This window comes from Oncorhynchus mykiss, chromosome 10 (genome assembly GCF_057628025.1).
Source record: "Oncorhynchus mykiss isolate SJ-2025 chromosome 10, ASM5762802v1, whole genome shotgun sequence".
NCBI lineage: Eukaryota > Metazoa > Chordata > Actinopteri > Salmoniformes > Salmonidae > Oncorhynchus > Oncorhynchus mykiss.
In genome coordinates this window covers 4,178,197-4,205,000 of record NC_143031.1, presented here as the reverse complement: position 1 = coordinate 4,205,000, position 26,804 = coordinate 4,178,197, and the positions used below count along the sequence as shown (strand labels likewise).

The 26,804-nt window shown below is 46.4% G+C and overlaps 1 pseudogene across 1 annotated transcript in view; it reads left to right on the top strand.

The window, feature by feature from the left end:
- The window catches only part of LOC110534823 (stAR-related lipid transfer protein 13-like), a 91,316-nt pseudogene that overhangs the window by 21,712 nt on the left and 42,800 nt on the right, over window positions 1–26,804 (top strand). The window lies entirely within an intron of this gene.

The following is a 26,804-nucleotide window of genomic DNA, read 5'->3' as shown; positions in this document are numbered from 1 at the left end:
TGATGGGGTTGAGGTAGATGTGATGGGGTTGAGGTAGATGTGATGGGGTTGGAGGTAGATATGATGGGGTTGAGGTAGATATGTTGGGGTTGAGATAGATATGATGGGGTTGAGGTAGATATGATGGGGTTGAGGTAGATATGATGGGGTTGAGGTAGATATGATGGGGTTGAGGTAGATATGATGGGGTTGAGGTAGATGTGATGGGGTTGAGATAGATGTGCTGAGGTTGAGGTAGATATGCTGAGGTTGAGGTAGATATGATGGGGTTTAGGTAGATATGATGGGGTTGAGGTAGATGTGTTAGGGTTGAGGTAGATGTGATGGGGTTGAGGTAGATATGATGGGGTTGAGGTAGATATGATGGGGTTGAGGTAGATATGATGGGGTTGAGGTAGATATGATGGGTTGAGGTAGATATGATGGGGTTGAGATAGATATGATGGGGTTGAGATAGATATGATGGGGTTGAGATAGATATGTTGGGGTTGAGGTAGATATGATGGGGTTGAGGTAGATATGATGGGGTTGAGGTAGATATGATGGGGTTGAGATAGATATGATGGGGTTTAGGTAGATATGATGGGGTTGAGATAGATGCGTTGGGTTGAGGTAGATGTGTTAGGGTTGAGATAGATATGATGGGGTTGAGATAGATATGATGGGGTTGAGGTAGATGTGCTGAGGTTGAGGTAGATGTGATGGGGTTGAGGTAGATGTGATGGGGTTGAGGTAGATGCGTTGGGGTTGAGGTAGATGGTAGGGTGAGATAGATATGATGGGGTTGAGATAGATATGATGGGGTTTAGGTAGATATGATGGGTGTGAGATAGATGCGTTGGGGTTGAGGTAGATGTGTTAGGGTTGAGATAGATATGATGGGGTTGAGGTAGATATGATGGGGTTGAGGTAGATATGATGGGGTTGAGGTAGATATGATGGGGTTTAGGTAGATATGATGGGGTTGAGATAGATATGATGGGGTTGAGGTAGATGTGATGGGGTTTAGGTAGATATGATGGGGTTGAGGTAGATATGATGGGGTTGAGGTAGATATGATGGGGTTGAGGTAGATATGATGGGGTTGAGGTAGATATGATGGGGTTGAGGTAGATATGATGGGGTTGAGGTAGATGTGATGGGGTTGAGGTAGATGTGTTGGGGTTGAGGTAGATATGATGGGGTTGAGGTAGATATGATGGGGTTGAGGTAGATATGATGGGGTTGAGATAGATATGATGGGGTTGAGATAGATATGATGGGGTTGAGGTAGATATGATGGGGTTGAGATAGATATGATGGGGTTGAGGTAGATATGATGGGGTTGAGGTAGATATGATGGGGTTGAGGTAGATATGATGGGGTTGAGGTAGATGTGTTAGGGTTTAGGTAGATATGATGGGGTTGAGGTAGATATGATGGGGTTGAGGTAGATATGATGGGGTTGAGGTAGATGTGTTAGGGTTGAGATAGATATGATGGGGTTGAGGTAGATATGATGGGGTTGAGATAGATATGATGGGGTTGAGGTAGATGTGATGGGGTTGAGATAGATATGATGGGGTTGAGGTAGATATGATGGGGTTGAGGTAGATATGATGGGGTTGAGGTAGATGTGTTAGGGTTGAGGTAGATATGATGGGGTTGAGGTAGATATGATGGGGTTTAGGTAGATATGATGGGGTTGAGGTAGATATGATGGGGTTGAGGTAGATATGATGGGGTTGAGGTAGATGTGATGGGGTTGAGGTAGTTATGATGGGGTTGAGGTAGATATGATGGGGTTGAGGTAGATATGATGGGGTTGAGGTAGATATGATGGGGTTGAGGTAGATATGATGGGGTTGAGGTAGATATGATGGGGTTGAGGTTAGATATGATGGGGTTGAGGTAGATATGATGGGGTTGAGGTAGATGTGTTAGGGTTTAGGTAGATATGATGGGGTTGAGATAGATATGATGGGGTTGAGGTAGATATGATGGGGTTGAGGTAGATATGATGGGGTTGAGATAGATGTGATGGGGTTGAGGTAGATATGATGGGGTTGAGTTAGATATGATGGGGTTGAGGTAGATGTGATGGGGTTGAGGTAGATGTGATGGGGTTGAGGTAGATATGATGGGGTTGAGGTAGATATGATGGGGTTGAGGTAGATATGATGGGGTTGAGGTAGATATGATGGGGTTGAGGTAGATGTGTTGGGGTTGAGATAGATGTGTTGGGGTTGAGGTAGATGTGATGGGGTTGAGGTAGATGTGATGGGGTTGAGGTAGATGTGTTAGGGTTGAGGTAGATATGATGGGGTTGAGGTAGATATGATGGGGTTGAGATAGATATGATGGGGTTGAGGTAGATGTGCATGAGGTTGAGGGATGTGATGGGGTTGAGGTAGATGTGATGGGGTTGAGGTAGATATGATGGGGTTGAGGTAGATATGATGGGGTTGAGATAGATGCGTTGGGGTTGAGGTAGATGTGTTAGGGTTGAGATAGATATGATGGGGTGAGGTAGATATGATGGGGTTGAGGTAGATATGATGGGGTTGGAGGTAGATATGATGGGGTTGAGGTAGATATGATGGGGTTGAGGTAGATATGATGGGGGTTGAGTTAGATATGATGGGGTTGAGGTAGATATGATGGGGTTGAGGTAGATATGATGGGGTTGAGATAGATATGATGGGGTTGAGGTAGATGTGTTAGGGTTGAGGTAGATATGATGGGGTTGAGGTAGATGTGATGGGGTTGAGATAGATGTGAGGATGATGTGTTTAGGTTGCAGGTGGTGTGGATGGGGTTGAGGTAGATATGATGGGGTTGAGATGGGTGTTGATGGGGTTGAGGTAGATGTGTTAGGGTTGAGATGGATGTGATGGGGTTGAGGTAGATGCTGGGTTGAGATAGATATGATGGGGTTGATGTAGATGATGGGGTAGAGGTAGTATGATGGGGTTGAGGTAGATGTGATGGGGTTGAGGTAGTTGATGGGGTTGAGGTAGATGTGTTAGGGTTGAGGTAGATGTGTTGGGGTTGAGATGGAGTATGATGGGGTTGAGGTGGATGATGGGGTTGAGGTAGATATGATGATGAGGTAGATATGATGGGGTTGAGGTGGATGTATGGGGTTGAGGTAGATATGATGGGGTTGAGATAGATGATGGGGTTGAGATAGATGTGATGGGGTTGAGGTAGATGTGATGGGGTTTAGGTAGATGTGATGGGGTTGAGATAGATATGATGGGGTTGAGGTGGATGATGGGGTTGAGGTAGATATGATGGGGTTGAGGATGGGTGCTGATGGGGTTGAGGTAGATGTGCTGAGGTTGAGAGAGATGATGGGGTTGAGGTAGATGTATGGGTTGAGGTAGAATGATGGGGTTAGAGGTGGATCTGATGGGGTTGAGATAGATATGATGGGGTTGAGGTAGATGGGGTTGAGGTAGATATGATGGGGTTGAGGTAGATATGATGGGGTTGAGGTAGATATGATGGGGTTGAGATAGATATGATGGGGTTGAGATAGATATGATGGGGTTGAGGTAGATGTGTTAGGGTTGAGGTAGGATGATGGGGTTGAGGTAGATGTGATGGGGTTGAGATAGATGTGTGGGTTGAGGTAGATGTGATGGGGTTCAGGTAGATATGATGGGGTTGAGATAGATATGATGGGGTTGAGGTAGATGTGATGGGGTTTAGGTAGATGTGATGGGGTTAGGGTGGTGTGTGGGTAGAGGTAGATATGATGGGGTTGAGGTAGATATGATGGGGTTGAGATAGATATGATGGGGTTGAGATGGGTGTTGATGGGGTTGAGATGGGTGCTGATGGGGTTGAGGTAGATGTGATGGGGTTTAGGTAGATGTGATGGGGTTTAGGTAGATGTGTTGGGGTTGGATGGATGTGATGGGGTTGAGAAATGAGTATATGGGGTTGAGATGAATATGATGGGGTTGAGATAGATGATGGGGTTGAGGTAGATATGATGGGGTTGAGATAGATATGATGGGGTTGAGGTAGTGTGATGGGGTTTAGGTAGATATGATGGGGTTGAGGTAGATGTGATGGGGTTGAGGTAGATGATGGGGTTGGTAGATGTGATGGGGTTGAGGTAGATATGATGGGGTTGAGGTAGATGTGATGGGGTTGAGGTAGATGTGATGGGGTTGAGGTAGGGAGTATGATGGGGTTGAGATGGATCTGATGGGGTTGAGAGAGATATGATGGGGTTGGTAGATGTGCTGAGGTTGAGGTAGATATGATGGGGTTGGGTAGATGTGCTGAGGTTCAGGTAGATATGATGGGGTTGATGTAGATATGATGGCCAGGTAGATATGATGGGGTTGATGTAGATGTGTTAGGGTTAGAGATAGATATGATGGGGTTGAGGTAGATATGATGGGGTTGATGATGTGTTGGGGTTGAGGGTGGAAGTGTGATGGGGTTGAGGTAGATGATGGGGTTGAGGTAGATGTGTTAGGGTTGAGGTAGATGTGTTAGGGTTGAGATAGATGATGCGATGGTAGATATGATGGGGTTGAGGTAGTGATGGGGTTGAGATAGATGATGGGGTTGAGGTAGATGTATAGGTTGAGGTAGTATGATGGGGTTGAGGTAGATGTGTTAGGGTTGAGGTAGATATGATGGGTAGAGGTAGTGTGATGGGGTTGAGATAGATGTGTTGGGGTTGAGGTAGATGTGATGGGGTTGAGGTAGATGTGATGGGGTTGAGGTAGATGTGTTAGGGTAGAGGTAGATATGATGGGGTTGAGGTAGATATGATGGGGTTGAGATAGATATGATGGGGTTCAGGTGGAGTGTGATGGGGTTGAGGTAGGATGTGATGGGGTTGAGATAGATATGATGGGGTTGAGGTAGATATGATGGGGTTGAGGTAGATATGATGGGGTTTTAGGTAGATATGATGGGGTTGAGATAGATATGATGGGGTTGAGGTAGATATGATGGGGTTGAGATAGATGTGATGGGGTTGAGGTAGATATGATGGGGTTGAGGTAGATATGATGGGGTGGGTGGTATGTGATGGGGTTGAGATAGATGATGGGGTTGAGGTAGATGTGTTGGGTTGAGGTAGATATGATGGGGTTGAGGTAGATGTGATGGGGTTGAGATAGATGTGTGGGTGAGGATTGGTAGATGTGATGGGGTTGAGGGTGGATGTGTGTCAGTAGATGGAGTATGATGGGGTTGAGGTAGTATGATGGGGTTGAGGTAGATATGATGGGGTTGAGATAGATATGATGGGGTGAGAGATAGATGTGATGGGGTTGAGAGATAGATATGATGGGGTTGAGGTAGATGATGGGGTTGGATGGATATTGATGGGGTTGAGGTAGATGTGATGGGGTTTAGGTGAGATGTGGGTTGAGATAGATGATGGGGTTGAGGTAGATATGATGGGGTTGAGGTAGTTATGATGGGGTTGAGGTAGATATGATGGGGTTGAGGTAGATATGATGTGGTTGAGGTAGTATGATGGGGTTGAGGTAGATGTGATGGGGTTGAGGTAGATATGATGGGGTTGAGGTAGATGTGATGGGGTTGAGGTAGATATGATGGGGTTGATGTAGATGTGATGGGGTTGAGGTAGATATGATGGGGTTTCAGGTAGATGTGATGGGGTTGAGGTAGGTGGATGGGGTTGAGGTGGTATGATGGGGTTGAGGTAGATGATGGGGTTGAGATAGATGATGGGGTTGAGATAGATATGATGGGGTTGAGAGATGTGGTAGATGGTAGATGTGCTGGTTGAGGTAGATATGATGGGGTTGAGATAGATGATGGGGTTGAGGTAGATGTGATGGGGTTAAGGATGATGTGTTGGGGTTGAGATAGATATGATGGGGTTGAGGTAGATATGATGGGGTTGAGGTAGATATGATGGGGTTGAGGTAGATGTGATGGGGTTTAGGTAGATGTGATGGGGTTGGCCTAGGTAGATGTTGGGGTTGAGGTAGATATGATGGGGTTGAGGTAGATATGATGGGGTTGAGATAGATATGATGGGGTTGAGATAGATATGATGGGGTTGAGGGATGGAGTATGATGGGGTTGAGGTAGATGTGATGGGGTTTAGGTAGATGTGATGGGGTTTAGGTGGAGTGTGTTGGGGTTGAGATAGATATGATGGGGTTGAGATAGATATGATGGGGTTGAGATGAGTGTGGTAGAGATAGATATGATGGGGTTGAGGTAGTATGATGGGGTTGAGATAGATATGATGGGGTTGAGGTAGTGTGATGGGGTTGAGGTAGTATGATGGGGTTGAGGTAGTGTGATGGGGTTGAGGTAGTATGATGGGGTTGAGGTAGATGTGATGGGGTTAGGGTGGATGTGATAGGGGTTGGGAGGTGATGGGGTTGGGTGGTAGTGTGATGGGGTTGAGGTAGATGAGGATAGATAGATATGATGGGGTTGAGGAGTATGATGGGGTTGAGGTGGTGTTTGCTGAGGTTGAGGTAGATATGATGGGGTTGAGGTAGATGTGCTGAGGTTGAGGTAGATGATGGGGTTGATGTAGATATGATGGGGTTGAGGTAGATGATGGGGTTGATGTAGATGTGTTGGGTTAGATGGGTGTTGATGGGGTTGAGGTGGATGTTGATGGGGTGATGTAGATGTGTTGGGGTTGAGGTAGATGTGATGGGGTTGAGGTAGATATGATGGGGTTGAGGTAGATGTGTTAGGGTTGAGGTAGATGTGTTAGGGTTGAGATAGATATGATGGGGTTGAGGTAGATATGATGGGGTTGAGGTAGATATGATGGGGTTGAGATAGATGATGGGGTTGAGGTAGATGTGTTAGGGTAGAGGTAGATATGATGGGGTTGAGGTAGTGTGATGGGGTTGAGATAGATGTGTTGGGGTTGAGGTAGATGTGTTGGGGTTGAGGTAGATGTGATGGGGTTGAGGTAGATGTGTTAGGGTTGAGGTAGATATGATGGGGTTGAGGTAGTATGATGGGGTTGAGATAGATATGATGGGGTTGAGGTAGTGTGATGGGGTGTAGGTGGATGTGATGGGGTTGAGGTAGATGTGATGGGGTTGAGGTAGATATGATGGGGTTGAGGTAGATGTGATGGGGTTGGTAGATGTGATGGGGTTGAGGTAGATATGATGGGGTTGAGATAGATGATGGGGTTGAGGTAGATATGATGGGGTTGAGGTAGTATGATGGGGTTGAGATAGATGATGGGGTTGAGGTAGATATGATGGGGTTGAGGTAGATGATGGGGTTTAGGTAGATATGATGGGGTTGAGATAGATATGATGGGGTTGAGGTAGATATGATGGGGTTGAGATAGATGTGATGGGGTTCAGGTAGATATGATGGGGTTGAGGTAGATATGATGGGGTTGAGGTAGAGAGATGATGGGGTTGAGATAGATATGATGGGTAGAGGTAGATGTGTTAGGGTTGAGGTGGAGTATGATGGGGTTGAGGTAGATGTGATGGGGTTGAGATAGATGTGTTGGGGTTGAGGTAGATGTGATGGGGTTGAGGTAGATGTGTTGGGGTTGAGATAGATATGATGGGGTTGAGGTAGATATGATGATGGGGTTGAGGTAGATATGATGGGGTTGAGATAGATATGATGGGGTTGATGTAGATGTGTTGGGGTTGAGGTAGATGTGATGGGTTTAGGTAGATGATGGGGTTGAGGTAGATGTGTTAGGGTTGAGGTAGATGTGTTAGGGTTGAGATAGATGATGGGGTTGAGGTAGATATGATGGGGTTGAGGTAGATATGATGGGGTTGAGATAGATATGATGGGGTTGAGGTAGATGTGTTAGGGTTGAGGTAGATATGGGGTTGAGGTAGATGTGTTGGGTTGAGGTAGATATGATGGGGTTGAGGTAGATGTGATGGGGTTGAGATAGATGTGTTGGGGTTGAGGTAGATGTGAATGGGGTTGAGGATGATGTGATGGGGTTGAGGTAGATGTGTTAGGGTTGAGGTTGATATGATGGGGTTGAGGTAGATATGATGGGGTTGAGGTAGATATGATGGGGTTGAGATAGATATGATGGGGTTGAGGTAGATATGATGGGGTTGAGGTAGATATGATGGGGTTTAGGTAGATATGATGAGGATGAGATAGATATGATGGGGTTGAGGTAGATATGATGGGGTTGAGATAGATGTGATGGGGTTGAGGTAGATATGATGGGGTTCAGGTAGATATGATGGGGTTGAGGTGGATGTAGATGGGGTTGAGATAGATGATGGGGTTGAGGTAGATGTGTTAGGGTTAAGGTGGATGTGATGGGGTTGAGGTAGATGTGATGGGGTTGAGATAGATGTGTTGGGGTTGAGGTAGATGTGATGGGGTTGAGGTAGATGTGTGGGTTGAGATAGATATGATGTGGTTGAGGTAGATATGATGGGGTTGAGGTAGATATGATGGGGTTGAGGAGTATGATGGGGTTGAGATAGATGTGATGGGGTTGAGATAGATATGATGGGGTTGAGGTAGATATGATGGGGTTGAGATAGATATGATGGGGTTGAGGTAGATGTGATGGGGTTTAGGTAGATGTGTTGGGGTTGAGATGATATGATGGGGTTTAGGTGGTGTTGATGGGGTTGAGGTAGTTATGATGGGGTTGAGGTAGTATGATGGGGTTGAGGTAGTATGATGGGGTTGAGGTAGATATGATGGGGTTGAGGTAGATGTGATGGGGTTGAGGTAGATATGATGGGGTTGAGGTAGATGTGATGGGGTTGAGGTAGATGATGGGGTTGAGGTAGATGTGATGGGGTTGAGGTAGTATGATGGGGTTGAGGTAGATGTGATGGGGTTGAGGTAGATGTGATGGGGTTGAGGTAGATATGATGGGGTTGAGGTAGATATGATGGGGTTGAGATAGATGATGGGGTTGAGATAGATATGATGGGGTTGAGAGAGATATGATGGGGTTGAGGTAGATGTGCTGAGGTTGAGGTAGATATGATGGGGTTGAGATAGATGATGGGGTTGAGGTAGATGTGATGGGGTTTAGGTAGATGTGTTGGGGTTGAGATAGATATGATGGGGTTGAGGTAGTATGATGGGGTTGAGGTAGATATGATGGGGTTGAGGTAGATGTGATGGGGTTTAGGTAGATGTGATAGATGGGTCGTGTGTTGGGGTTCAGGTAGTATGATGGGGTTGAGGTAGATATGATGGGGTTGAGATAGATATGATGGGGTTGAGATAGATATGATGGGGTTGAGATAGATGATGGGGTTGAGGTAGATGTGATGGGGTTAGGGTGGTGTGATGGGGTTTAGGTAGATGTGTGGGTTGAGATAGATATGATGGGGTTGAGATAGATATGATGGGGTTGAGATAGATATGATGGGGTTGAGATAGATGATGGGGTTGAGGTAGATATGATGGGGTTGAGATAGATGATGGGGTTGAGGTAGATGTGATGGGGTTGAGGTAGATATGATGGGGTTGAGGTAGTGTGATGGGGTTGAGGTAGATATGATGGGGTTGAGGTAGATGTGGATGGGGGTTGAGGTAGATATGATGGGGTTGAGGTAGATGTGATGGGGTTGAGGTAGATGTGATGGGGTTGAGGTAGATGATGGGGTTGAGATAGATATGATGGGGTTGAGAGAGATATGATGGGGTTGGGGTTGGGAGTGTGCTGAGGTTGAGGTAGATATGATGGGGTTGAGGTAGATGTGCTGAGGTTGAGGTAGATATGATGGGGTTGATGTAGATATGATGGGGTTGAGGTAGATATGATGGGGTTGATGTAGATGTGTTTAGGTTGAGATAGATATGATGGGGTTGAGGTAGATATGATGGGGTTGATGTAGATGTGTTGGGGTTGAGGTAGATGTGATGGGGTTGAGGTAGATATGATGGGGTTGAGGTAGATGTGTTAGGGTCCAGGTAGTTGTAGGGTTGAGATAGATATGATGGGGTTGAGGTAGATATGATGGGGTTGAGGTGGTATGATGGGGTTGAGATAGATATGATGGGGTTGAGGTGGAGTGTTAGGGTTGAGGTAGATATGATGGGGTTGAGGTAGATGTGATGGGGTTGAGATAGATGTGTTGGGGTTGAGGTAGATGTGTTGGGGTTGAGGTAGATACAGGTAGATGTGATGGGGTTGAGGTAGATGTGATGGGGTTGAGGTAGATGTGTTAGGGTTGAGGTAGATATGATGGGGTAGAGGTAGATATGATGGGGTTGAGAGATAGATATGATGGGGTTGAGGTAGATGTGATGGGGTTGAGGTAGATATGATGGGGTTGAGGTGGGAGTGTGATGGGGTTGAGGTAGATATGATGGGGTTGAGGTAGTGTGATGGGGTTGAGGTAGATGTGATGGGGTTGAGGATGATGATGGGGTTGAGGATGGATGATGGTAGATATGATGGGGTTGAGGGTGGATGATGGGGTTGAGATAGATGATGGGGTTGAGGTAGATATGATGGGGTTGAGGATGATATGATGGGGTTTAGGTAGATATGATGGGGTTGAGATGGATGATGGGGTTGAGGTAGATATGATGGGGTTGAGATAGATGTGATGGGGTTGAGGTAGATGATGGGGTTGAGGTAGTATGATGGGGTTGAGGTAGATATGATGGGGTTGAGATAGATATGATGGGGTTGAGGTAGATGTGTAGGGTTGAGGTAGTATGATGGGGTTGAGGTAGATGTGATGGGGTTGAGATAGATGTGTTGGGGTTGAGGTAGATGTGATGGGGTTGAGGTGGTGTGTGGGGTTGAGATAGATATGATGGGGTTGAGGTAGATATGATGGGGTTGAGGTAGATATGATGGGGTTGAGATAGATATGATGGATGAGATAGATGTGATGGGGTTGAGATAGATATGATGGTGCAGGGTGGATGTGATGGGGTTGAGATAGATATGATGGGGTTGAGGTAGATGTGATGGGGTTTAGGTAGATGTGTTGGGGTTGGATGGATGTGATAAGGTGGGAGTATGATGGGGTTGAGGTAGTTATGATGATGGGGTTGAGGTAGATGATGGGGTTGAGGTAGATGATGGGGTTGAGGTAGTATGATGGGGTTGAGGTAGATGTGATGGGGTTGAGGTTGATGTGGATGGAGTAGGTAGATGTGATGGGGTTCAGGTAGATATGATGGGGTTGGGGTGAGATGTGATGGGGTTGAGGTAGATATGATGGTAGGTAGTGTGATGGGGTTGAGGTAGATGATGGGGTTGAGGTGATGATGGGGTTGAGGTAGATGATGGGGTTGAGATAGATATGATGGGGTTGAGATAGATATGATGGGGTTGAGAGATATGATGGGGTTGAGGTAGATGTGCTGAGTTTTGGTGGGAGTATGATGGGGTTGATGTAGATATGATGGGGTTGAGGTAGTATGATGGGGTTGATGTAGATGTGTTAGGGTTGAGATAGATATGATAGGGGTTGAGGTAGATATGATGGGGTTGAGGTAGTGTGATGGGGTTGAGATAGATATGATGGGGTTGAGGTAGATATGATGGGGTGAGGGGTGGATGTGTTGGGGTTGAGGTAGATGTGATGGGGTTGAGGTAGATATGATGGGGTTGAGGTAGATGTGTTAGGGTTGAGGTAGATGTGATGGGGTTGAGGTAGTATGATGGGGTTGAGATAGATGATGGGTTTGAGGTAGTGTGTTAGGGTTGAGGTAGATGTGATGGGGTCAGAGATGGATGTGATGGGGTTGAGATAGATGATGGGGTTGAGGTAGATGTGATGGGGTTGAGGTGGTATGATGGTAGTATGATGGGGTTGAGATAGATATGATGGGGTTGAGGTAGATGTGTTAGGGTTGAGGTAGTGTGATGGGGTTGAGGTAGTATGATGGGGTTGAGGTAGATATGATGGGGTTGAGGTAGATGTGATGGGGTTGAGGTAGATGTGATGGGGTTGAGTTAGATATGATGGGGTTTAGGTAGATATGATGGGGTTGAGGTAGATATGATGGGGTTGATGGATGATGGAGTGGGTGATTGTGATGGGGCTGAGGTAGATATGATGGGGTTGCGATAGATATGATGGGGTTGAGGTAGATGTGATGGGGTTGAGGTAGATGTGTTGGGGTTGAGGTAGATGTGTTGGTGTTGGGGTTGATGCTTTGGTGTCTGTGTAGATGTGTTGGGGTTGAGGTAGATGTCTTTGCATAGGTAGATATGATGGGGTAGAGGTCAGATGTGTTGGGGTTGAGGTGGATCTGATGGGGTTGAGGTAGATGTGCTGAGGTTGAGGTAGATATGATGGGGTTGAGATCAGTATGATAGGGGTTGAGGTAGATGTGGATGGGGTTGAGGTAGATGTGTTGGGGTTGAGGTAGATGTGTTGGTGTTGGGGTTGATGCTTTGGTGTCTGTGTAGATGTGTTGGGGTTGAGGTAGATGTGTGGGTAGAGGTAGATATGATGGGGTTGAGGTAGATGTTTTGGGGTTGAGGTAGATATGATGGATGAGGTAGATGTGTTGGTGTTGGGGTTGATGCTTTGGTGTCTGTGTAGATGTGTTGGGGTGAGGTAATACATATTGGGGTTGAGGTAGATGATGGGGTTGAGGTAGATATGATGGGGTTGAGGTAGATGTGATGGGGTTGAGGTAGATATGATGGGGTTGAGGTAGATATGATGGGGTGAGAGGTAGATATGTGGGTTAAGGTAGATGTGTTGGTGTTGGTGTTGATGCTTTGGTGTCTGTGTAGATGTGTTGGGGTGAGGTAGATGCGTTGGGGTAGAGGTAGATATGATGGGGTTGAGGTAGATGTGTTGGTGTTGGGGTTGATGCTTTGGTGTCTGTGTAGATGTGTTGGGGTAGAGGTAGATATGTCTGGGTGATTGAGATGTGTTGGGTCAGGGTGGATGTCTGTGGTTGAGGTAGATGTGTTGGGGTTGAGGTATTATGATGGGGTTGAGGTAGATATGATGGGGTTGAGGTAGATATGATGGGGTTGAGATAGATGTGATGGGGTTGAGATAGATATGATGGGGTTGAGGTAGATGTGATGGGGTTGAGATAGATATGATGGGGTTGAGGTAGATGTGTTAGGGTTGAGGTAGATATGATGGGGTTGAGATAGATATGATGGGGTTGAGGTAGATATGATGGGGTTGAGGTAGATATGATGGGGCTGAGGTAGATATGATGGGGTTGAGATAGATATGATGGGGCTGAGGTAGATATGATGGGGTTGAGGTAGATATGATGGGGCTGAGGTAGATATGATGGGGTTGAGATAGATATGATGGGGCTGAGGTAGATATGATGGGGTGAGGTAGATATGATGGGGCTGAGGTAGATATGATGGGTTGAGATAGATATGATGGGGCTGAGGTAGATATGATGGGGTTGAGGTAGATATGATGAGGTTGAGGTAGATATGATGGGGTTGAGGTAGATGTGTTGGTGTTGGGGTTGATGCTTTGGTGTCTGTGTAGATGTGTTGGGGTTGAGGTAGATGTGATGGGGTTGAGGTAGATGTGATGGGGTTGAGGTAGATGTTTTGGGGTTGAGGTAGATATGATGAGGTTGAGGTAGATGTGTTGGGGTTGAGATAGATATGATGGGGTTGAGATAGATATGATGGGGTTGAGGTAGATATGATGGGGTTGAGGTAGATGTGATGGGGTTGAGGTAGATATGATGGGGTTGAGGTAGATGTGCTGAGGTTGAGGTAGATATGATGGGGTTGAGGTAGATATGATGGGGTTGAGGTAGATATGATGGGGTTGAGGTAGATATGATGGGGTTGAGGTAGATATGATGGGGTTGAGGTAGATATGATGGGGTTGAGGTAGATATGATGGGGTTGAGGTAGATATGATGGGGTTGAGATAGATATGATGGGGTTGAGATAGATATGATGGGGTTGAGGTAGATATGATGGGGTTGAGATAGATATGATGGGGTTGAGGTAGATATGATGGGGTTTAGGTAGATATGATGGGGTTGAGGTAGATGTGATGGGGTTGAGGTAGATATGATGGGGTTGAGGTAGATATGATGGGGTTGAGGTAGATATGATGGGGTTGAGGTAGATATGATGGGGTTGAGGTAGATATGATGGGGTTGAGGTAGATATGATGGGGTTGAGGTAGATATGATGGGGTTGAGGTAGATATGATGGGGTTGAGATAGATATGATGGGGTTGAGATAGATATGATGGGGTTGAGGTAGATGTGATGGGGTTGAGGTAGATATGTTGGGGTTGAGGTAGATATGATGGGGTTGAGGTAGATATGTTGGGGTTGAGGTAGATGTGTTGGGTTGGGTGTTGATGCTTTGGTGTCTGTGTAGATGTGTTGGGGTGAGGTAGATGCGTTGGGGTTGAGGTAGATATGATGGGGTTGAGATAGATATGATGGGGTTGAGATAGATATGATGGGGTTGAGGTAGATATGATGGGGTTGAGATAGATATGTTGGGGTTGAGGTAGATGTGTTGGTGTTGGTGTTGATGCTTTGGTGTCTGTGTAGATGTGTTGGGGTGAGGTAGATGCGTTGGGGTTGAGGTAGATATGATGGGGTTGAGATAGATATGATGGGGTTGAGGTAGATGTGATGGGGTTGAGGTAGATATGATGGGGTTGAGATAGATGTGATGGGGTTGAGGTAGATATGATGGGGTTGAGATAGATATGATGGGGTTGAGGTAGATGTGATGGGGTTGAGGTAGATATGATGGGGTTGAGGTAGATGTGTTGGTGTTGGGGTTGATGCTTTGGTGTCTGTGTAGATGTGTTGGGGTTGAGGTAGATGTGATGGGGTTGAGGTAGATATGATGGGGTTGAGGTAGATGTGTTGGTGTTGGGGTTGATGCTTTGGTGTCTGTGTAGATGTGTTGGGGTTGAGGTAGATGTGATGGGGTTGAGGTAGATGTGATGGGGTTGAGGTAGATGTGTTGGTGTTGGGGTTGATGCTTTGGTGTCTGTGTAGATGTGTTGGGGTTGAGGTAGATGTGATGGGGTTGAGGTAGATGTGATGGGGTTGAGGTAGATATGATGGGGTTGAGGTAGATATGATGGGGTTGAGGTAGATATGATGGGGTTGAGGTAGATATGATGGGGTTGAGGTAGATATGATGGGGTTGAGGTAGATATGATGGGGTTGAGGTAGATATGATGGGGTTGAGGTAGATATGTTGGGGTTTGAGGTAGATGTGTTGGTGTTGGTGTTGATGCTTTGGTGTCTGTGTAGATGTGTTGGGGTGAGGTAGATGCGTTGGGGTTGAGGTAGATATGATGGGGTTGAGGTAGATGTGTTGGTGTTGGGGTTGATGCTTTGGTGTCTGTGTAGATGTGTTGGGGTTGAGGTAGATGTGTTGCGGTTGAGGTAGATATTATGGGGTTGAGGTAGATGTGTTAGGGTTGAGGTAGATATGATGGGGTTGAGGTAGATGTGATGGGGTTGAGATAGATATGATGGGGTTGAGGTAGATGTGTTGGGGTTGAGGTAGATATGATGGGGTTGAGGTAGATATGATGAGGTTGAGGTAGATATGATGGGGTTGAGGTAGATGTGTTGGGTTGAGGTAGATATGATGGGGTTGAGGTAGATATGATGAGGTTGAGGTAGATGTGATGGGGTTGAGATAGATGTGATGGGGTTGAGGTAGATGTGATGGGGTTGAGGTAGATGTGATGGGGTTGAGGTAGATGTGATGGGGTTGGAGGTAGATATGATGGGGTTGAGGTAGATGTGATGGGGTTGAGGTAGATATGATGGGGTTGAGGTAGATGTGCTGAGGTTGAGGTAGATATGATGGGGTTGAGGTAGATGTGATGGGGTTGAGGTAGATGTGATGGGGTTGAGGTAGATGTGATGGGTTTAGGTAGATATGATGGGGTTGAGGTAGATGTGATGGGGTTGAGATAGATATGATGGGGTTGAGGTAGATATGATGGGGTTGAGGTAGATATGATGGGGTTGAGGTAGATATGATGAGGTTGAGGTAGATATGATGGGGTTGAGGTAGATATGATGGGGTTGAGGTAGATGTGATGGGGTTGAGGTAGATATGATGGGGTTGAGGTAGATATGATGGGGTTGAGTAGATGTGATGGGGTTGAGGTAGATATGATGGGGTTGAGGTAGATATGATGGGGTTGAGGTAGATATGATGAGGTTGAGGTAGATATGATGGGGTTGAGGTAGATATGATGGGGTTGAGGTAGATGTTATGGGGTTGAGGTAGATATGATGGGGTTGAGGTAGATATGATGGGGTTGAGGTAGATATGATGGGGTTGAGGTAGATATGATGGGGTTGAGGTAGATATGTTAGGGTTGAGGTAGATATGATGGGTTGAGGTAGATGTGATGGGGTTGAGGTAGATATGATGGGGTTGAGGTAGATGTGCTGAGGTTGAGGTAGATATGATGGGGTTGAGGTAGATGTGTTAGGGTTGAGGTAGATATGATGGGGTTGAGTAGATGTGTTAGGGTTGAGGTAGATATGATGGGGTTGAGGTAGATGTGATGGGGTTGAGGTAGATATGATGGGGTTGAGGTAGATATGATGGGGTTGAGGTAGATATTATGGGGTTGAGGTAGAATATGATGGGGTTGAGGTAGATATGATGGGGTTGAGGTAGATATGATGGGGTTGAGTAGATATGATGGGTTTGAGGTAGATATTATGGGGTTGAGGTAGATATGATGGGGCTGAGGTAGATATGATGGGGTTGAGGTAGATGTGTTAGGGTTGAGGTAGATATGAAGGGGTTGAGGTAGATGTGATGGGGTTGAGGTAGATATGATGGGGTTGAGGTAGATGTGCTGAGGTTGAGGTAGATATGATGGGGTTGAGGTAGATGTGTTAGGGTTGAGGTAGATATGATGGGTTGAGGTAGATGTGTTAGGGTTAAGGTAGATATGATGGGGTTGAGGTAGATGTGCTGAGGTTGAGGTAGATATGATGGGGTTGAGGTAGATGTGTTAGGGTTGAGGTAGATGTGATGGGGTTGAGGTAGATGTGTTAGGGTTGAAGGTAGATGTGTTAGGGTTGAGGTAGATATGATGGGGTTGAGGTAGATGTGTTAGGGTTGAGGTAGATGTGCTGAGGTTGAGGTAGATATGATGGGGTTGAGGTAGATATGATGGGGTTTAGGTAGATGTGTTAGGGTTGAGGTAGATGTGTTAGGGTTGAGGTAGATGTGCTGAGGTTGAGGTAGATATGATGGGGTTGAGGTAGATATGATGGGGTTGAGGTAGATATGATGGGGTTGAGGTAGATATGATGGGGTTGAGGTAGATATGATGGGGTTGAGGTAGATATGATGGGGTTGAGGTAGATATGATGGGGTTGAGGTAGATATGATGGGGTTGAGGTAGATATGATGGGGTTTAGGTAGATGTGTTAGGGTTGAGATAGATATGATGGGGTTGAGGTAGATATGATGGGGTTGATGTAGATATGATGGGGTTGAGGTAGATATGATGGGGTTGAGGTAGATATGATGGGGTTGAGGTAGATGTGTTAGGGTTGAGATAGATATGATGGGGTTGAGGTAGATATGATGGGGTTGAGATAGATATGATGGGGTTGAGATAGATATGATGGGGTTGAGGTAGATGTGATGGGGTTGAGGTAGATATGATGGGGTTGAGGTAGATATGATGGGGTTGAGGTAGATGTGCTGAGGTTGAGGTAGATATGATGGGGTTGAGGTAGATGTGTTAGGGTTGAGGTAGATGTGCTGAGGTTGAGGTAGATATGATGGGGTTGAGGTAGATGTGTTAGGGTTGAGGTAGATGTGCTGGGGTTGAGGTGATATGATGGGGTTGAGGTAGATATGATGGGGTTGAGGTAGATGTTATGGGGTTGAGGTAGATATGATGGGGTTGAGGTAGATATGATGGGGTTGAGGTAGATATGATGGGGTTGAGGTAGATATGATGGGGTTGAGGTAGATATGTTAGGGTTGAGGTAGATATGATGGGGTTGAGGTAGATGTGATGGGGTTGAGGTAGATATGATGGGGTTGAGGTAGATGTGCTGAGGTTGAGGTAGATATGATGGGGTTGAGGAGATTATGATGGGGTGAGGGATGTGTTAGGGTTGAGGTAGATATGATGGGGTTGAGGTAGATGTGATGGGGTTGAGGTAGATATGATGGGGTTGAGGTAGATATGATGGGGTAGAGGTAGATATTATGGGGTTGAGGTAGATATGATGGGGTGAGGTAGATATGATGGGGTTGAGGTAGATATGATGGGGTTGAGGTAGATATGATGGGTTTGAGGTAGATATTATGGGGTTGAGGTAGATATGATGGGGCTGAGGTAGATATGATGGGTTGAGGTAGATGTGTTAGGGTTGAGGTAGATATGAAGGGGTTGAGGTAGATGTGATGGGGGTTGAGGTAGATATGATGGGGTTGAGGTAGATGTGCTGAGGTTGAGGTAGATATGATGGGGTTGAGGTAGATGTGTTAGGGTTGAGGTAGATATGATGGGGTTGAGGTAGATGTGTTAGGGTTGAGTAGATATGATTGGGGTTGAGGTAGATGTGCTGAGGTTGAGGTAGATATGATGGGGTTGAGGATAGATGTGTTAGGGTTGAGGTAGATGTGATGGGGTTGAGGTAGATGTGTTAGGGTTGAGGTAGATGTGTTAGGGTTGAGGTAGATGTGATGGGGTTGAGGTAGATGTGTTAGGGTTGAGGTAGATATGATGGGGTGAGGTAGATGGTGTTAGGGTTGAGGTAGATGTGCTGAGGTTGAGGTTGAATATGATGGGGTTGAGGTAGATGTGTTAGGGTTGAGGTAGATGTGTTAGGGTTGAGGTAGATATGATGGGGTTGAGGTAGATGTGTTAGGGTTGAGGTAGATGTGCTGAGGTTGAGGTAGATATGATGGGGTTGAGGTAGATATGTTGGGGTTTAGGTAGATGTGTTAGGGTTGAGGTAGATGTGTTAGGTTGAGGTAGAAGAGCTGAGGTTGAGGTAGATATGATGGGGTTGAGGTAGATATGATGGGGTTGAGGTAGATATGATGGGGTTGAGGTAGATATGATGGGGTTGAGGTAGATATGATGGGGTTGAGGTAGATATGATGGGGTTGAGGTAGATATGATGGGGTTTAGGTAGATGTGTTAGGGTTGAGATAGATATGATGGGGTTGAGGTAGATATGATGGGGTGATGTAGATATGATGGGGTTGAGGTAGATATGATGGGGTTGAGGTAGATATGATGGGGTTGAGGTAGATGTTTTAGGGTTGAGATAGATATGATGGGGTTGAGGTAGATATGATGGGGTTGAGATAGATATGATGGGGTTGAGATAGATATGATGGGGTTGAGGTAGATGTGATGGGGTGAGGTAGATATGATGGGGTTGAGGTAGATATGATGGGGTTGAGGTAGAGGTGGCTGAGGTTGAGGTAGATATGATGGGGTTGAGGTAGATGTGTTAGGGTTGAGGTAGATGTGCTGAGGTTGAGGTAGATATGATGGGGTTGAGGTAGATGTGTTAGGGTTGAGGTAGATGTGCTGGGGTTGAGGTAGATATGATGGGGTTGAGGTAGATATGATGGGGTTGAGGTAGATGTGCTGAGGTTGAGGTAGATATGATGGGGTGAGGTAGATGTGTTAGGGTTGAGGTAGATGTGATGGGGTTGAGGTAGATGTGTTAGGGTTGAGGTAGATGTGTTAGGGTTGAGGTAGATGTGATGGGGTTGAGGTAGATGTGTTAGGGTTGAGGTAGATGTGCTGAGGTTGAGGTAGATATGATGGGGTTGAGGTAGATATGATGGGGTTTAGGTAGATGTGTTAGGGTTGAGGTAGATGTGTTAGGGTTGAGGTAGATGTGCTGAGGTTGAGGTAGATTATGATGGGGTTGAGGTAGATATGATGGGGTTGAGGTAGATATGATGGGGTTGAGGTAGATATGATGGGGGTTGAGGTAGATGTGATGGGGTTGAGGTAGATATTGATGGGGTTGAGGTAGATCTGATGGGGTTGAGTAGATATGATGGGGTTGAGGTAGATATGATGGGGTTGAGGTAGATATGATGGGGTTGAGGTAGATATGATGGGGTTGAGGTAGATGTGATGGGGTTGAGGTAGATATGATGGGGTTGAGGTAGATATGATGGGGTTGAGGTAGATATGATGGGGTTGAGGTAGATGTGATGGGGTTGAGGTAGATATGATGGGGTTGAGGTAGATATGATGGGGTTGAGGTAGATATGATGGGGTTGAGGTAGATATGATGGGGTTGAGGTAGATATGATGGGGTTGAGGTAGATATGATGGGGTTGAGGTAGATATGATGGGGTTGAGGTAGATATGATGGGGTTGAGGTAGATATGATGGGGTTGAGGTAGATATGATGGGGTTGAGGTAGATATGATGGGGTTTAGGTAGATATGATGGTGCTGAGGTAGATATGATGGGGTTGAGGTAGATATGATGGTGTTGAGGTAGATATGATGGGGTTGAGGTAGATATGATGGGGTTGAGGTAGATATGATGGGGTTGAGGTAGATATGATGGGGTTGAGGTAGATGTGTTGGGGTTGAGGTAGATGTGTTGGTGTTTGGGGTTGAGGTAGATTATGATGGGGTTTGAGGTAGTTATGATGGGGTTGAGGTAGATGTGTTAGGGTTGAGGTAGATATGATGGGGTTGAGGTAGATATGATGGGGTTGAGGTAGATATGATGGGGTTGAGGTAGATGTGTTAGTGTTGAGGTAGATGTGTTAGGGTTGAGGTAGATGTGTTAGGGTTGAGGTAGATATGATGGGGTTGAGGTAGATATGATGGGGTTGAGGTAGATATGATGGGGTTGAGGTAGATATGATGGGGTTGAGGTAGTTATGATGGGTTGAGGTAGATAAGATGGGGTTGAGGTAGATATGATGGGGTTGAGGTAGATATGATGGGGTTGAGGTAGATATGATGGGGTTGAGGTAGATATGATGGGGTTGAGGTAGATTTGATGGGGTTGAGGTAGTTATGATGGGGTTGAGGTAGATATGATGGGGTTGAGGTAGTTATGATGGGGTGAGGTAGAATGATGGGGTTGAGGTAGATATGATGGGGTTGAGGTAGATATGATGGGGTTGAGGTAGATATGATGGTGTTGAGGTAGATATGATGGGGTTGAGGTAGATATGATGGGGTTTGAGGTAGATATGTTAGGGTTGAGGTAGATATGATGGGGTTGAGGTAGATATGATGGGGTTGAGGGTAGATATGATGGGGTTGAGGTAGATATGATGGGGTTTGAGGTAGTTATGATGGGGTTGAGGTAGATATGATGGGGTTGAGGTAGATATGATGGGGTTGAGGTAGATGTGATGGGGTTGAGGTAGATATGATGGGGTTGAGGTAGATATGATGGGGTTTGAGGTAGATGTGTTAGGGTTGAGGTAGATGTGCTGAGGTTGAGGTAGATTGATGGGGTTGAGGTAGATATGATGGGGTTGAGGTAGAATATGATGGGGTTGAGGTAGATATGATGGTGTTGAGGTAGATATGATGGGGTTGAGGTAGATGTGCTGAGGTTGAGGTAGATATGATGGGGTTGAGGTAGATATGATGGTGTTGAGGTAGATATGATGGGGTTGAGGTAGATGTGCTGAGGTTGAGGTAGATATGATGGGGTTGAGGTAGATATGATGGTGTTGAGGTAGATATGATGGGTTGAGGTAGATATGATGGGGTTGAGGTAGATATGATGGTGGTTGAGGTAGATATGATGGGGTTGAGGTAGATGTGTTGGGGTTGAGGTAGATGTGTTGGTGTTGGGGTTGAGGTAGATATGATGGGGTTGAGGTAGTTATGATGGGGTTGAGGTAGATGTGTTAGGGTTGAGGTAGATATGATGGGGTTGAGGTAGATATGATGGTGTTGAGGTAGATATGATGGGGTTGAGGTAGATATGATGGGGTTGAGGTAGTTATGATGGTGTTGAGGTAGATATGATGGGGTTGAGGTAGATATGATGGGGTTGAGGTAGATATGATGGGGTTGAGGTAGATATAGATGGGGTGAGGTAGTTATGATGTGTTGAGGTAGATATGATGGGGTTGAGGTAGATAAGATGGGGTTGAGGTAGATGTTTTGGGGTTGAGGTAGATATGATGGGGTTGAGGTAGTTATGATGGGGTTGAGGTAGATGTGATGGGGTTGAGGTAGTTATGATGGGGTTGAGGTAGATGTGATGGGGTTGAGATAGATATGATGGGGTTGAGGTAGATATGATGGGGTGAGGGTAGATATGATGGGGTTGAGGTAGATGTGATGGGGTTGAGGTAGATATGATGGGGTTGAGGTAGATATGATGGGGTTGAGGTAGATGTGTTAGGGTTGAGGTTAGATGTGCTGAGGTTGAGGTAGATATGATGGGGTTGAGGTAGTTATGATGGGGTTGAGGTAGATATGATGGGGTTGAGGTAGATATGATGGGGTTGAGGTAGATGTGATGGGGTTGAGGTAGATATGATGGGGTTGAGGTAGATATGATGGGGTTGAGGTAGATGTGTTAGGGTTGAGGTAGATGTGCCTGAGGTTGAGGTAGGATAGATGGGGTTGAGGTAGATATGATGGGGTTGAGGTAGATATGATGGGGTTGAGGTAGATATGATGGTGTTGAGGTAGATATGATGGGGTTGAGGTAGATGTGCTGAGGTTGAGGTAGATATGAATGGGGTTGAGGTAGATATGAGGGTGTTGAGGTAGATATGATGGGGTTGAGGTAGATGTGCTGAGGTTGAGGTAGATATGATGGGGTTGAGGTAGATATGATGGTGTTGAGGTAGATATGATGGGGTTGAGGTAGATATGATGGGGTGAGGTAGATATGATGGTGTTGAGGTAGATATGATGGGGTTGAGGTAGATGTGTTGGGGTTGAGGTAGATGTGTTGGTGTGGGGTTGAGGTAGATATGATGGGGTTGAGGTAGTTATGATGGGGTTGAGGTAGATGTGTTAGGGTTGAGGTAGATATGATGGGGTTGAGGTAGATATGATGGTGTTGAGGTAGATATGATGGGGTTGAGGTAGATATGATGGGGTTGAGGTAGTTATGATGGTGTTGAGGTAGATATGATGGGGTTGAGGTAGATATGATGGGTTGAGGTAGATATGATGGGGTTGAGGTAGATATGATGGGGTTGAGGTAGTTATGATGGTGTTGAGGTAGATATGATGGGGTTGAGGTAGATATGATGGGGTTGAGGTAGATGTTTTTGGGGTTGAGGTAGTTATGATGGGGTTGAGGTAGTTATGATGGGGTTGAGGTAGATGTGATGGGGTTGAGGTAGTTATGATGGGGTTGAGGTAGATATGATGGGGTTGAGGTAGATGTGATGGGGTTGAGGTAGATGTGATGGGGTTGAGGTAGATGTGTTAGGGTTGAGGTAGATGTGCTGAGGTCGAAGTAAGGCAAACAGGACATTGATGTGAGAGAAAGAGGCTGAGGGTTATCCAGCCGCTGAGAGAGTCTCCTGTGCTTCATATTTTAGACATTCTGGCATAGCGTAGCTCGTAGGGCCAGCGATTCCGTTCACCGTGGTTGTTAGCAGTGCGTTTCAGTCCAAGACTATGTTTTACTATGTGTCAGGGAAACCTTTAGAGTTCAGATTAACGTCAAACGTAAACTTAATCACAGTCTCAAATATCCCATCCTTCCCCTTTTAATAGCCCGGGCACTGCACATGTTTCAGCAAATAAACGCATGTTTCAAATGAATTGTTTACGAGGTTAACATGAATTATCATGAATTGTTTACGAGGTTAACATGAATTATCAGGAATTGTTTATGAGGCTTAATGTTTGGGGGGGGCATAAGCAATAGAGTGAGAGCAGCAGGAAACTTCAAAAAACCCTCACTCACTCACATCTGGCATTGTCACAGAGAGAGAGAGAGAGAGAGAGAGAGAGAGAGAGAGAGAAAGAGAGAGAGAGAGAGAGAGAGACAGAGAGAGAGAGAGAGAGAGAGAGAGAGACAGAGAGAGAGAGAGAGAGAGAGAGAGAGAGAGAGAGACAGAGAGAGAGAGAGAGAGAGAGAGAGAGCATGTGTGTATCCAGGCTGACTTCAAACATCCATCATACATTCACAGGGAGGGATAGAAGAACAGGGGACCTTACAATCATACACTAAAGCGGGAACCTAAAATAAAGTGTATTACGCTTTACGGCTTCCCCCTTATTAAAACACCCTCTCTTGGTTCAGTAAGGTGACGCGGCGGACCAGGTGGAGGAACCGGTGACGGCTATTGCGGGAGGAAGCCCGCTCACACCCAGCCAGACAGCTATCAAGGGATTAAACGGGAACAAATACGATTTTAGGTGTCATTGTAGTTTATTTGTGCGTGGAAACCGAGTCTCCGTGTGCTAGTAGTTGTAGTATTAATATTATTATGTGTCGCCGTTTACAATGACGACGAAGCGAAAGTCAGCCAAGCTCCAGCTGCGCCGGTCGATCAGCGAGCAGCTGCGGGACTCCACGTCCAAGGCTTGGGATCTACTGTGGAGGAATGTCCGGGAGAGGCGCTTGGCAGGTCAGTCAATTGGGGCTTTTCGCTTCTCTGTTAACTATAGAACCTAACTTTAAAACCCGCCCGGTGTAGAAGACACCGTTAGGCTACATTGATGTAATCTCCGCACTGCAAATTTATAAATTTAAACCTGTGCTGGGATGAATGAATTAAGAAACATTGAGTTAATCTTGAGGCTTAATATAATAATAATAACAGTATATGTAGAAATTCGCCTGTGATTCGTGACTATGGTAACCTCGGTGTGTGTGAAGACAAGGGCCAGTATTTTGGGAAGCTCATGGTCAACTGTAGCCTAGTGCCCATTCATAACAAGCTGTGCATAAATAGGTGCCCTGTAGGCTTTTCTTTAGATCTAACAGTAGTCCTGTGCCAGTGGCCGATCGTGGGATTTAAGCCTTTGTTAGTAGATTGGGTAGCCCTAATATTATCGATAATATTTATTAAACCGTCAACGGGCTATAGATTGTTTATATTCAGATCGTTTCAAGATTCGCCAACGCACCAAGTTGTTTTTAGATCCTTATGTTTGTTGCTACACCTCCTGGGTGGGTCACTGCGCATAGCTGGTGGGTGGGTCAGCTGTCTGCCATAATCTGCTTAATGTAATTACAAAGTGGTCTGCCTCTTAAACAAATTATACGCAAAACATTCCTTCATTCACTTCCCAAATCGTACCCCCCCAACCCCACCTAACCTTACACTGTTACTAGGGCTCTACAGCTAACCCTAGGGCTAACCCTACACTGTTACTAGAGTTCTACAGCTAACCCTACACTGTTACTAGAGCTCTACAGCTAACCCTACAGCTAACCCTACACTGTTACTAGAGCTCTACAGCTAACCTTACACTGTTACTAGAGCTCTACAGCTAACGCACAGGGAGGTCTGGAGGTTCCGTCATGGGGGAGGTCTGGAGGTTCCGTCATGGGGAGGTCTGGAGGTTCCGTCATGGGGAGGTCTGGAGGTTCCGTCATGGGGAGGTCTGGAGGTTCCGTCATGGGGAGGTCTGGAGGTTCCGTCATGGGGAGGTCTGGAGAGTTGCCCACTGGGATGTCTCTTCTCCCGAGGAGTGGTCTGGAGAGAGGTAACAGGACTCTTGAGACTGGAGCTGGCAGGGCAGGGCACTAGCTGGGGTGGCCAGCAGAGACACGAAGGTGGTGACAGGCAAGTCCCACCAGGCAAGGGCTGACGGAGCCGGGCCAGCCTGATCATTCTGAATCCACCTGGGGTCAGGCAGACACCACTAGACTGTGGCAGGTTGGACATTGAAGGTAGGAGGTATTAAATCCCACCAGGTAGGGGCCGAATGACATTCTAATACGTCGGCTGGAGTAGGGTGCTCTCTCAGGGTGATCTGGTGCTGTAGCTCCTCTGTCCCTGGAGAAGGCTGTAGCGCCAGTGTGAGGGACTCTTATGTTGAAAGTCGTCTGGAGAACAGTATAATGGTGCTCCCCCAGGGCTGGAGAACAGTGGTATGGTGCTCCCCCAGGGCTGGAGAACAGTGGTATGGTACTCCCCCAGGGCTGTAGAACAGTGTTACGGTCTGGAGAACAGCGGTACGGTGCTCCCACAGGGCTGGAGAACAGTGGTATGGTGCTCCCCCAGGGCTGGAGAACAGTGGTACGGTGCTACCCCAGGGCTGGAGAACAGTGGTACGGTGCTCCCCCAGGGCTGGAGAACAGTGGTATGGTGCTCCCCCAGGGCTGGAGAACAGTGGTATGGTGCTCCCCCAGGGCTGGAGAACAGTGGTACGGTGCTCCCCCAGGGCTGGAGAACAGTGGTATGGTGCTCCCCCAGGGCTGGAGAACAGTGGTACGGTGCTCCCCCAGGGCTGGAGAACAGTGGTATGGTGCTCCCCCAGGGCTGGAGAACAGTGGTATGGTGCTCCCCCAGGGCTGGAGAACAGTGGTATGGTGCTCCCCCAGGGCTGGAGAACAGTGGTATGGTGCTCCCCCAGGGCTGGAGAACAGTGGTACCGTGCTTCCACAGAGTGAATTCTGGTAGCTCCTCTGGCTCTGGTGAAGACTCTGAAAAATGGTGGAAACCAGATGTGACTCCATCTGCTAGCTACAGGTGTTAGCAACTTAGCTAGCTACAGGTGTTAGCAACTTAGCTAGCTACAGGTGTTAGCAACTTAGCTAGCTACACCATAAACAGGATGCTGGATGTCCTGCAGACATTCTTGACACAAAGTTCCATCACAGTCAGAGGGGGGGGGGGGGGGGGGGGAAGTGGAAATCTGAAATGTGACCGAAACGTTATTGCACTTCATTTTGGCCAACCCCACTCAGCTACTC